This window comes from Electrophorus electricus, chromosome 17 (genome assembly GCF_013358815.1).
Source record: "Electrophorus electricus isolate fEleEle1 chromosome 17, fEleEle1.pri, whole genome shotgun sequence".
Classification (NCBI taxonomy): Eukaryota; Metazoa; Chordata; class Actinopteri; order Gymnotiformes; family Gymnotidae; genus Electrophorus; species Electrophorus electricus.
Window position 1 is genome coordinate 9,785,290 of NC_049551.1, and position 13,380 is coordinate 9,798,669.

Below are 13,380 nucleotides of genomic sequence, written 5' to 3' on the forward strand. Positions count from 1 at the left end.
CCTCTCCCATGGTTAACCAGCAATACCCTGTGTGCCTAAAATAGACATTTCCTAAAACAACCAGATCTAGAGCAGAAAAACAAATTCCAAGTGAGGGACAGTCACAGTGAACTGCAAGGCTGCAGGGGATGTACTTTTCTCAGGGCTGGAAAACATGCAAACACAAAGGAGTATAAAGCATTAATCTAACACTGTCAGACATTCGCTATGACTGCTCTTGTACTGGCCCTGATGCCCTGATAAGTATCGCCTGGACATTTTTGCACCAGCCAACTTCCACACCTCATAAAGCATAATTTTCCCCCACACAATTAAATAATCACATGACAGGATTTATGACTGTGATGAAAACTTTAATCCATTACAGATTATGTCTTCATGCTTCAGTAATTCAGCACCTGTTTAGGTATGCTATATGAAAAATTGTTCTAATAGGAATCTTCTCACATAACATCCTGACCATTCCAACTCCAAATTGATATTTGATAATATTTGATGATTTCTTACCACTTGAAATCTTATTTAAATCTACCTTTTCCAGGTATCCACACAACTTGTAATAGCATGTGAATGAAATGCAGTTTTAAAATCACATAACAATAATTTGACCATAGTTCTTTACTGTGTTACTGTGTGCCCTACAGCGTAGGGCAAATAAAGCACATATATTAAGCAATGACATAGTAAAATTAGATTTGCATCTCGTATGCACACCAGACAGATCCATTTCATTATCTATACTATAAACCTTATTAGCACAGAACAACAACTCCTTCATCCCCAATTCTTAATTTTCTCCATTTTTGGCTGACATTTTGGCACAAGTGTTTTTTGAGTGGAGGATTCATCTGCCTGTGGTGAATGCTAGCACATGCTATAAATAACCTGGGCTGGGGGAAGGTAGTCATGGTAACATCATAACGAATACAACGGCTGGGGTGGGGGCTCTTCAGAAAGCACTGTTGAATTAGAGAATGGAAATTACACAGCACTGTCTCACAGTCACACAAACTACCTCTCTCACTATTTTACACACACACACACGCACGCACACTCACACACACACACACACACACACACACAGATCCTTCTTGGTCACTAGTATATCTTAAGGTGTATCATGTGAGCAGCCATAGAGATCACAGGAGCTTGTAGATAAACAGATCCCTGCTTAATTCACCTGCATTCGTGAACTGATTCAAAGGCATTCAAATATCGGATCACTTTGGTTTGGTGATCAAACCTGATTGTATTACAAGCTATGTAGTCACATGCCGAAGTCAATCTGTTTCTTATTTGTATCTTTCCAATATGGTGCTTTTTGTATCTTTTTTGTTAAGATAATTCTGCAGTGAAACCTCCCCTTCTGAACTTGTCCAAAGTGAGCCAGTATGCAAACAAAAATGTTTGTTGGAAATGTTTCAGAAGCTCCCTAAAATGCGAAGCCTACTACCAACCTTTCACCAAACTGCATGTTGTGAAGTGTCATTCAAATGACACAACATTTTTTAAAGGTTTTTTTTATAGTGCTTTGAGTGAGAAGATCAGATTTGCCATAGTCAGCATTGGAACAATTTTTCAAATGCCTTTGCTCTGTTTTCACAGTTTCTTTCCACCAGATGGCAAAGCATTTGGAAGCCAAACTTTACATTGGCTGTTTTAGGGTTATATTTCTTCAAATGCTATGTCTTGAAATGCTTTATCTTTGTATGACTTCGTAAAGGAGTGCCTTCATCAAATTGTTGTTTTGCTAATAATAATTTCAAGCTTACTAGTGCAAACAAGCATTATGCAAATTAACCAATTCCTCTAATATTGTGTTGCTGGCCTTTTGTGGATGGTCTTGACTTTGAAGACAATTATGTATTGACCCTGCCCCTTCATTTATCTCCCTCCTTTTCCCAAAGTGAATGAGGGACTTTCTAAAAGATGGGGGGAGAAAGAGGGAGAATATACTGAAAGAAAGACAGAGGCCAAGACTGAGAAGAAAATGGCCTCCGGTGCCACTTTCTCAGAACCTGATGACAGCACTTCTCAGAGAAACACAATGATTGTACAGAGATGGTTTACACAGCAGCAGCCCCAGCTCCTGCCGATTCATCTGATTAAAATCACAATTTAAATTGGAAAGTAGCAGCACTATTAATCTTCATTACAGTGGGGATTTGGTGGGAAAGAGGCAAGGCTTTGACAGAGGATTGAACAAACAGCTCCATGTGAGTCATCAATGGCTATGAACTGCGTTCAAGCACAAGTTCAGTATGAAGACAAATCTGCAAGTGCAGCCACACTAAAGCGACACCAAGTTCATTTAGATCACTACACTGCAAGTGAGCAAATGGAATTTAGAATTGTGTAGGTTTCATATTGTTATCAGTCACTCCTTCTGGTTTTGACAGTGACTTTGGTAGTATATTGTCATTGTAACTTGGGTTGTTTACTCAGTTAAAATGCCTGTATGATTTTTGTAAAGGTTTAGTGACACTAAATGCTGGTAATATAGTTCCTAGGAAAGAGATGAACATTTTCTTAACACCACATTTGTGGAATCTATAAAGTCAAGCAAAAATAAATTGAGAATATTTTTTTCAGTAAATTTGCAAAATCACGATATATAATTTTGTTAATACATTTTGCTATGTCTATAAAAGAGGTACATAAATGATGACAGAAATTAATGCAAAAAGTCTATCTTTTAATACTAACTGGAATGTGTGAATCTGGGAAAAATCCTGGGTGTTTTCTACATATTTTCCCTTTTGTGTGTTTAGTTTCTACATATTTTCCCTTTGCGTGTTAGATCATTTAGATGTCTGCAGTGTCTAAATGAAAGCTTTAATCTATGGTGCATGATTAATTCATAACAGCAACTTTTGTGTTTTGTAATTAAAAATACCATCTCATTATTCAGATTGATATGTCATAGTATTTGGCTTTTGCTTGATGAAGATATGCGCACAAGTTATAAATAATGTTTTGTTTATATACAAGTAAATAATGTCATTTTGAACATTTTTTTTTCCCAAGAGAGCTCTGTCTCCTTCAGACTTCAAAGACTATCCACTCTGAGTCAGTTAAGTTACCCTTGTGCTAATATGCACTACTCTTTCCTGAGTCTCATTTCCTTACATGATCTTTTTTGCCATTTTTGAAGTGTAAACAAGTCATGCCAAAAGATGTGGATAAATCCATGTCTCCTCAATGGTCCCACAATTGTCTGACTGTTTAACCCTAAGTGAACCTTTCAATGATCATTTCCTTCTATGCCCCCAAGCATTTGCCATGAAAAGCAAATTAATAAAATATGTGTAATTTTGTAACATGTGACAAGCTGAAGGTAAACACGGTTGAATGGAGTCAGCGAGCTGCAACATAAGACTATGCGCTGCAGCTCCAGAAGTGTTTCATTGGGCTCTTCAATGTGCAAAACTGCTCTTCTGCTCTCTACTCCTGCACATCTTCAGCATCTGTGTCATTTCCATCACGGTCTAGTAGGAATCAAACAAGGCAAACAAGGACTTTATCAGACATCATAACAGGGTTGCATTTGGCTATACAAACAATTCAGCCACTAGGCAATGAAGGTCCAGCCCTGAGGGGGCTTAAGATGAACATATCAACCCAAAAAAGGCTGATCATGCAGCTGGAGAAGGGCAGCTCTGGATAGCCGAGTGTAGTGGAGGCTGCAGCTCCTTCTTCCAGAGAGCTCCTACCAGCTAGGGTCAGTGGCAAGGTCTTCAACAGCATGAACGCAATGGATGGAAACTGACATCTAAAACTATTCCCCTGATCTTTAGAACGAACGGTGGAACTACCTTTATGATTATACATTTGATTATACATTTGGCATGCTCATATTCCAGTCTAATAGCTTACCTTTTAGGAATGAACAGTGTAGAAAACTGTAGTCACATGATGCAGCAGCATGAGGAATACATTAATTTCATATTCCATATTCTGCCCAGTACCTTCTTAGTAACAGCATTCCCACATGTTCACACTGTGACCAATGTGATCCTGAAATTTCACATGCAAGTAGGGTTTGTTGACACCTTGATACCTTGCTTTGTATTGGGAAACCCATGGGAAACCATTAAATTAGGCAGTGGGTACTTAGGGCTTTTTCAACTATAGCTAATTTCCCAGACCCAAATTAAACTTAAGCCTAGTCTAAAATGATTTTCCAAAGGTGATTCACCACTGGGACTGACAACACTGGAAACTGGCCCTGCGATACATAATGTGACACATTTAATAAATATATCAATGTAATAATGTAAACCCTTTGTGCAAGTTCGTGAAATTATAGTATCAACAGCCTAAAAAAATTAAAGGCAACAACATGAATTTTGTTCCAGGTCAATGCCCTAAAGCTAATGGCCACAGAACAACTGACGCATGCACCATATTTATAATTCATGGCTTTGATTTTTTTATGAGACTGTTGGTCATTTCACAAGGACTAAAATATGTAGCAATTACCTGAGCTATCAGAATGTTGACCAATGGCAATTTAGCAGAACGGCTTTGTGAATTAAAGTTTGATTGAGCTGCCTCATGTAATCAGAGTGAAGGTTTGTGAAGCACTAAGGCATGTTGCATAAATAACTATCTGGTAATGGTTTATTCTTTTTCTCTTGGTAATGCTGGTTACTGTAACTCCTGTGAATAGATGTTTCTTCCTGAAAACCAAAAGAATGAACTAGCATAGTGAATGAAGAAGTATGTCATCACAAGTTTTTTTTAATTCCATATTCCAGGGAAGTGGATATTTTAAAGTCCTTATTTGGCTCTTCCGAGAAAGCAAAGAGGAAACTGTCATGGAAAGATTTAAACACTTCCTGTGGTGTTCAATCAAGAACAACCTCACCAGCCCATCCTCAACACCCCTCAAACCACAACTAACTCTTGTATAAAGCCATAACAGTTTCCTTTAGGTATTTGGTGTTTTTAAAGAAAAAAGGTTTTGCTGATGTGCACTGCATTGCATAGAAATATATGAGTATGCCAGCCATTATTTGGTTATTTATCTGCTTTGTATTTGTGTCCATTTGCTGTGACCTTTCTTTGGGAGCTGTAGTGGGCAGTGTAATTAAATGATGGCAGGGCACTGTAAATGCCTGGACCTCATATATTACTGTCGCTGCTACACAGGCAGGCAAGACACAGATGCACATTTAAAGTTGACTTTTAATGCAAGTAGGGAAGACAAAAGGAAAGAGCAAAATGGTGAAACAAGCAGATGTTTGGGGAGGGACAGGACATCCAGTTTCAAAGTAAATAAAACAAGTAGAGGTACAACAGGGCAAACATACTGCCACAAAACATCTATGCTGATAATAACAGGCAGTGGTGGCTCAGTGGCTAAAGTATTTAACTAGTAATCAGATGGTAACCATATCAAACCCTGTTGCCACTGTTGTATCCTTGAGGACCTTAACCCTCAATTGCTCAAGTTATATAGTATTACTCAGATTAGATGTTCTACACATATGACAGACACTAAATATACTGTATATGTTATATAAGTAATTAAATCGCATATCATGAAGGCAATTCTGAACATTAGGACTCAAAACAGCTTTTCTTATTATTGTCTTCATCATTATTATTGTTGTTGTTGTTGAATATTCACATGAATACAGCTAAGCATTAAGGCAGCTATATCAACTAGTAAAGTCTCAAACGGGCTTTTTGTGGGGTGCAGACATAGTGCTGCCTTGCAGGCCAAATGAACACAGTTTGATTTATGACACCCCAAAGCATTCATCAGACTTTTATTTCCAGCTTCACATCCATTTACATCACATCATGATTTATTCATTGGCTAGGGATCCTATTTATTGTATTTTTTATGTGCATATTCTTACTGAGAGCACAGAAGGTGATTATGAAAAAGATTTTCCTTTCAGCACAGGTTTACACAATTCATACAAATCTCTTTATTCATTTCTTAGTAGACTTAATGTTACTAGACAAATAATCTGCAAAGATGTTGTTAATATTGAAAGTATTTTTAAAGGTGTTAAACATTTAATCTTCATTTAATGTAGCCATTTGGATTATTGAGGGCAGGAACAGACATATCAGAAATGATAAAAATGTCAATTTAATGTACTTCAGTACTGCTGATTGAAGTAATGCACAAACGATACCTATTCCCTTCTCAAGAACCCTACAGTAAAAGGCTTCCCATCCCCCCATGCAGTTTACACACCCTGCCTCTCCTGTCCCCAGCTGCAGCGAACAGCAAGGTAATTCACATCTTATCATCCACCCTTCAAATGAATGTCAGGAGACTGAAAAGTCAGCTTACAGTCTTGTTGCACGGTTATTCATCTAGGTAACTGCTGTCCAAAGGGTGATCAAGCACCACAGACCAAACTTTCCATATAATCCTTCCTATAGAAATGATAGTTCCATGGTTTGAACTACTGTAGTAAAGACTGAATAGAGAAGTAAAATCATAGGAATCGAGAATAGTGGTAATAAACATTCAAATCATTAAACTGAGAAGTCATCAATACACTTTTGCTTACAACTATCTTTTAGAATTAATATTCCCTGTAAAGAACATATTCCCTAGATGTTCATAATATCTGTGATATATATTTATTGGTTACAATTACAGTCTAATCTGCCTCTATTCATGAAGAGTCCATTATTAAAATCTTCATTTGGTGCTAAAGAAAGTAGTGGAGTAATGGAATTGCAATGGAGACTCTGAAGTCTAAGATCAAAACATTAAAAATATTTTACTAGCATGTGCTCAATGTTTAACTTTAATTGCATTAGAAATCAGACTGAAGACTATAAAAGTGTTTATTATGCAGCTTTAATGTTTTATTTGAGTCATTGGTTACTGGCATATTCTGTTTTCATGGTTTGAATACTTAAGGTGAAATACAAGGATGTTTTTGGGAAGACCAGAGGAGTAAGAGGCATCTTGCATAAGAGGTTCTCCACAGGAGCAAACATAGCCCACAATAAATAAATACATAAATCAAATCATATTGCATCACACAAACTAAGAAACAGATTTGGCACATGGTGGATCTGGCACATAAAACCTTCACTTGGTCATGAACAGTTTGAGAGTGAATCATCCTCTGAATGCTCTTTTGCTCTTTGCTCACATGGGAGTCAAGCAGCCTGGATTACTGGCACAATCAAAGCCATCATTCTGTGGCTTTATGGACATAGCATCATATTGCAAACGCATCTTCTGGGATGTTATAAATAACTCACTACTAATCTGCAGTTATTTGCTTTCCGGTTGGTTCTTTAGATTAGTAGTGAGTTATTTATGACAGGAGAGTTTCAGAGAAAACGTGATAAAGTATGATAAATACATTACAAAAGATATCACAACTGAGTTCACTGCTGCTGTAATAATTACTAAAAGACGACAGTATTTCTATACTGTCAGATCTTTTAGAAATTATTACAGCACAAGTGAACTCAGTTGTGATATCTTTTGTAATGTATTTATCATACTTTATCACATTTGCTCTGAAACTTTCCTGTTAACACACCAGTCTAAAATAGATACGAATGCACATGCTATCATGTGAGTGTCACTGAACTACATTCAGTTTGCACAATTTATCATTAGATGCAAATTTTACATGGATTTCCTTTGCAATGTTTGAGCATGCATTGATGAGAGGTATGTTTATTTGATCTTAAATCCAATTTAAATCCAATTTTGGCAACTTAAATTTCATGCAGAACAATTTGAGAGTGGAAAATAGAAAATTTATTTATTTATTTTTTAAAAAATCAGTGGGTTTGCAGTAGCATTTGTTTTGAAAGGGATGTATACTCTCCTTCTGGCTGTCAAACCACTGAGAGTCATGTGAATATAAATACGGTATTCCAGCAATTACTTTACCCCCTTATAAATTAGTAGGATGATCTGTTTAACTTTTCATACATATTCATGACGGCATGTGATTTAAGGGTGGAGAAGCTGAGCAGTGGAGTTATCTGAGAGAGAACAGTTTTACATTCTTCCTTAAGACTGGACAACTAGGGCATTGAGAGGGGAGAACAGAAGAGCCTAGGAAACTTTCAAGCAGCACTCTTTGTGGCATCCACCTCTTGGATGGAACACTCCATCTATATGGTAGATGTGTGAGATTTATTTGGTTAGGCTAGACTTAAATAGAAAGTGGTGGGGTTGGGCATGAATAAATGACCCAGAAAAGGCTCACTGGAGCACATTCAACGATCTAGCCAGTAGATTATTTCAAGGTGTATGTCATTGATTGGGGCTGAGAAGAAATCAATGCTAATTTTTTCTGTGTGTCTTAAAATACACATTTGAGTCATGTCTGAAGGGTAAAGCCACCTATTATATTGTGTTACTATGTGTTATTTGTGTATCCCACTTATATTTCAGATGGCACAACTAATTCTGAGACATGTGCATCTCAAACAATCATTTTGTCCCCAAAGTATGTTTAAAAACAGATTAGCTTTCATCATAGACACAGAACATATAGTGAATACCATATAGTAATTTGGCGAATGAACAGAATAATAGTCATTAAATGAGAACCAGTGTGAAGTGTAAAATTAAAACATTCTGTAACGTCAACTGATTTTATTACTGATGCTGTACAAGTGGCTGTTATTATACATAGTGAATTAGATGGTTCAAAAGTCAGATCAGTTAAGCAGTTTAATAAATACAAAATCAGTTCCATTAAAGTGGATCAGATAGAAAAGTCACTTTCCTTATCCTGGGTCTAGGGTTGTAGTTTTCCAGCTCACATTGTAGTATATATATGACTCTGTGTGTGCGTGTGTGTGTGTGTGTGTGTGTGTGTGTGTGTGTGTGTGTGTGTGTGTGTGCAAATGCTCAAGTATGCAATCTGTCTGTCACTCTGAAGGTATTCAGTGTGAAGCCATGTGCACACACCCTTTTTGTAATAGCAATTCCTTCAGTGTGCCACCCCCTTGTTACCATGGCAACAAAATCTAGTGAGCTGACATGGCCATCTCTTGGGGCTTGGCCTCACTCACACACAACACAGCTGTTTCATCCCCAACAAAGCAATTAACACACAGGGCCAAACAGGGATTTTCTCTCCTAAATATTAGGGCTCTTGCTTTCTGCCAAGGTTGGGGTTGTGTGGGGACTATTCTTCTCTGTCATTATATGGGCTCGGTGAAACTCCCCCAAGCAATCTGCTCTGGATGACTGGATGTTGATACAGTCTGTGAAGGACTGTGATGCCAGAGATTTCAAGACAAGGAAAATTGATAAAATAATTTTTTTCCCCTCAGGCTAAAATCTTACTGAGAACTGAGTCTTTTCAACAGAAAGGTCATAATTTGAATAATCTGAATGTCTTTATCTGGTTCCATATATCAGTAATATGTTACAAAGCTATACGTGAATATTAATGTTTTGTATTGCATATGAGTGTTCATCATTTTCATGTTAACTCATGTATGCTGTATAACCAAAATACGAAGAATCATATATTCATATATAAGAAACCCTTACACACAATTTGAGGAACAGTAGCAAATAATTAGTAAATATATAATTAGCTGAATGTGGTGCAGTGAATGATCAGAGCAAATACCCCCAGGCAATGCGGCCCGCTGGGATTTCAATCTGTCTGTTCCACTGCCATAATACATTCAGGGACCAGTGAGACATCTAAATGTATATCTGTCTATCCACTTGTATGGAGGCTACCCCCTTTCCCTAAGCACCTGCTAATCAAAATCCTAACCAAAACCCATCCATAAAGAAATTCTTGCATATTTGTTAAGTAATTTATGGGATCTACAATGACTAATAAATTATGACCATGATATCACTGGGGGGTAGCATGACCTGTCAGTCAAAAACAAGTGAAGTCATTAATTTATTCACCACTGGTCATTTTTCAAGGCCGTCTAGCATGACATTCAATGACTCCTTCAATGTGCAAAGGTTCCCAAAAGTCTTGCCTACTGTCCTGGCAGCTTTTATGATGTCTCTCTTTTGTGATAGAAGCTATTAGTTATTAATTGAATTCAAACATTGTGTGATTCATGATCTGGCCTTTTTTAAATGAATAATAATTTTTTTAAGTGATTTGAAAGTTGTGAAAAGTAGTTCTAAGTCACTCCTTTTAACATAATCAGTATTTAGTTTGGATATGTTCAATAAAATGGAACGCGGAGGCTTTAAGGAGGATGCGGGGACGAGTAGCATGACGGAGCAACACACGTTTATTTGACATTTAGACAATAACAGAGGCAAAAACCGACAACACAAACACGTAAACGACAGACCTTTATACATATGATAACGACACAATAAAGAGCAGGTGTGTGACACAAGGAGGGTGTGGCGCCACACACACACACACACACACACACACACACACACACACACACACACACACACGGAGACATTTGGGGGAGGGGCTGTACCGTGACAGAGCCCCCTTTCAAGGGCTTGACTCCCAGCGCGCCAGCCTATCAGGCTGCAGCCCCGAAACCAACACCAAATGGCGAGGCCAGGGGACCGAGCAACCCGACATGGGCCAGTGCGAGCAGGACAGTGGAGGGAAGGACGGGGATCAAGACGACGACAGACATGGGGACGGACACACTGACAGGCACAGACACAGACACTAACGGGGACAGAGCAACAGGCACAGACAACGTGATGGGGACAGACACAGTGACAGGTGCAAAATTACATAAAGGGCTCGTGAAAACCTTCCCACAGTTGTCGGCTGGGCTGGAGTCCCACCCGCCTGTAGGGGATTGCCTCTCACCGATTCAGGGGCGGTGACCTCCGCACACCCGCTACAGGAGGCGCACCAGTTGCTTTTCCTGTCTCTGGAGCGGGCACTGGTGACACCTCCCCCTTGCCTCTACGAGGCTTAGGTACCAGCGCGTAAGTTCCGGGGCTGTACACCCTAATGGGTTGAGTGTCCTCGAGCGCGGTCGCCCCTCTTTGTACCGCTCAGGAAAGTTTGCTCCTTCCCGAGCAGCGCCTCCTAGGCGGAGCCTTGGGCAGTATCTGACGTGTCGGGGCTTTGTCGCTCTTGGAGTCTGCAGACACCACGTCACTGCCATTGAGGGGATCCCCATATAGGACCTCCTCCACCTCCATAGACGGGTCCTCCCCCCCATCCGGTCGCAGACTAATGTCGCTGAACTCCCCATATTCTCCATGATCCGCATACCCCTCATAGAAGTCCCTATAGTAGTTGTAAGACCCAGCGGAGTCCACCTCCGTGTGCCGATCCTCAGAGGCCGGCTAAGGTCTGTAGGACTCCTCGGAGTCTGACCCTGGACCATACTCAGGGCCCCCCCAAAAAACATCCAGCAGCCTCCTCCCCCATGGTCGAAGTGTGGAGTGAGGCCAGGATGACGGAGAGTCTGGCTGCGTGGGTTGTGGGAGGGTGTTTACCTCCCTTCTTCCCTTTCCTTTTCTTGCTACCCTTCCCAGGCATCCTCGGTCGGTCAGTTTTTCTGTAATGCGGAGGCTTTAAGAAGGATGCAGGGATGAGTAGCGTGACAGACCAACACACGTTTATTTGACATTTGGACACTAACAGAGGCAAAAATCGACAACGCAAACACGTAAACGACAGACCTTTATACATATGATAACGACACAATAAGGAGCAGGTGTGTGACACAAGGAGGGCGTGGCCACATTGACGAACACACACACACACACACGCATAGAGACGTTTGGGGGGGGGGGGCGTACTGTGACACAATAACTGGCATAATTTCCTCTCAGCAGTTACTACAGGATATTTCTGAACAGTTAGTAGCCTTGAGAGAAGCCATGTTTACAGCTATAATATAAAGACTACTATTTGCAAGCAGCCAACACAAATAGATTCTGAGGCAAATGCTGGAGCTGGAACAGAAGTCATGTAAAGCTTGTGCTGCTGACAAGAACACAAGGCCATTATGGTATTTCATTTTCATTTGCTTTCATGACAAACTGTTGAAACACATGTGTAATGAATGTAACATACACATATACACACACACACACACACACACACACACACACACACACACAGCATTCGGAAAAGTCTTCAGACCTTTTCACATTTTATGTTGCTGCCTTGTGCTAAGATTAAAAATGAATAAATAAAAGAAATATAAATAAGTAAATAAATAAATAAAAATAGTCATTATATAGTCAGTACCTAAAAAAAAAGTGAAAATTTTAGAATTGTTTGCAAATTTATTGAAAAGGAAAAATATTGCACTGACATAAGTATACAGACCCTTTACTCAGTACTTAGTTGAAGCACCTTTGACAGCGATTACATCCTCCAGTCTTCTTTGGTATGATAGCACAAGGTTTGCACACCTGGATTTGGAGATTTTCTGCCATTCTTCTCTGCATATCCTCCCAGGCTCTGTCAGGATGGATAGGGACCATCTGTGAACAGCCATTTTCAGGTCTCTCCAGATATGTTCACTTGGGTTCAAGTCAGGGCATTGGCTGGGCCACTCAACGACATTCACAGAGTTGTCCCTAAGCTACTCCTATGTTGTCTTGGCTGTATGATTAGGGTCATTGTCTTGTTGGAAGGCAAATTTTTGGCCCAGAGAGATCCTGATTGCTGGATCAGGTTTTCATGAAGATTGTCTCTGTACTTTGCTCCATTCGGCTTTCCCTCATTACATTTACGGCATTTAGCAGACGCTCTTATCCAGAGCGACTTACAAAAGTGCTTTGTCATTTGCTCATAGAATATATCCTAGTACAGTACAATAGGTTTGAGTCTAACATATTGACTGACTAATTTAGTACTTATTGTAGGGCATTGTTTATGTTGTTTAACAAACTCTAGCACTTATTGTTTATAGCACTTATCATTGTTTAAGATAGACCTTATGTATTTTGCACTTCAAGGTATCAGCATTCATCCCTGTATTCTACAATATTCTAGTTCATTGGTATGTTTAATTCTAACCTACTGTACTGTACTTGGATATATTCTATGAGTAAATGACAAAGCACTTTTGTAAGTCGCTCTGGAAAAGAGCGTCTGTTATATGCCGTAAATGTAAATGTAAATGAGCTGAGGTCTGAATCTAGATGAGATTTCCTCCACTGCCTCTCTGCAGTCCTTAGTTCCCTCCTGTGGCAGTGAAGTGTTTGTTAGACAGGGGACAGGTGGGGAGGACTTTGCAGGTCTAGAGGAGAGAGGGCACAGAAGATTCATTTATGAGGAGAGTGTAGAAATGAAAGAATTTGTAACCCTAACCAAAGAAAGAGAAGACAGAGAGTTAGGGTGAGGACGAATGGACAAAATAGTAGAAGTAAGGGAAGAGGGAGTTATGGAGTGCAGATTGTGACAGAAGGAGGAGGAACAGGTTGGGGAG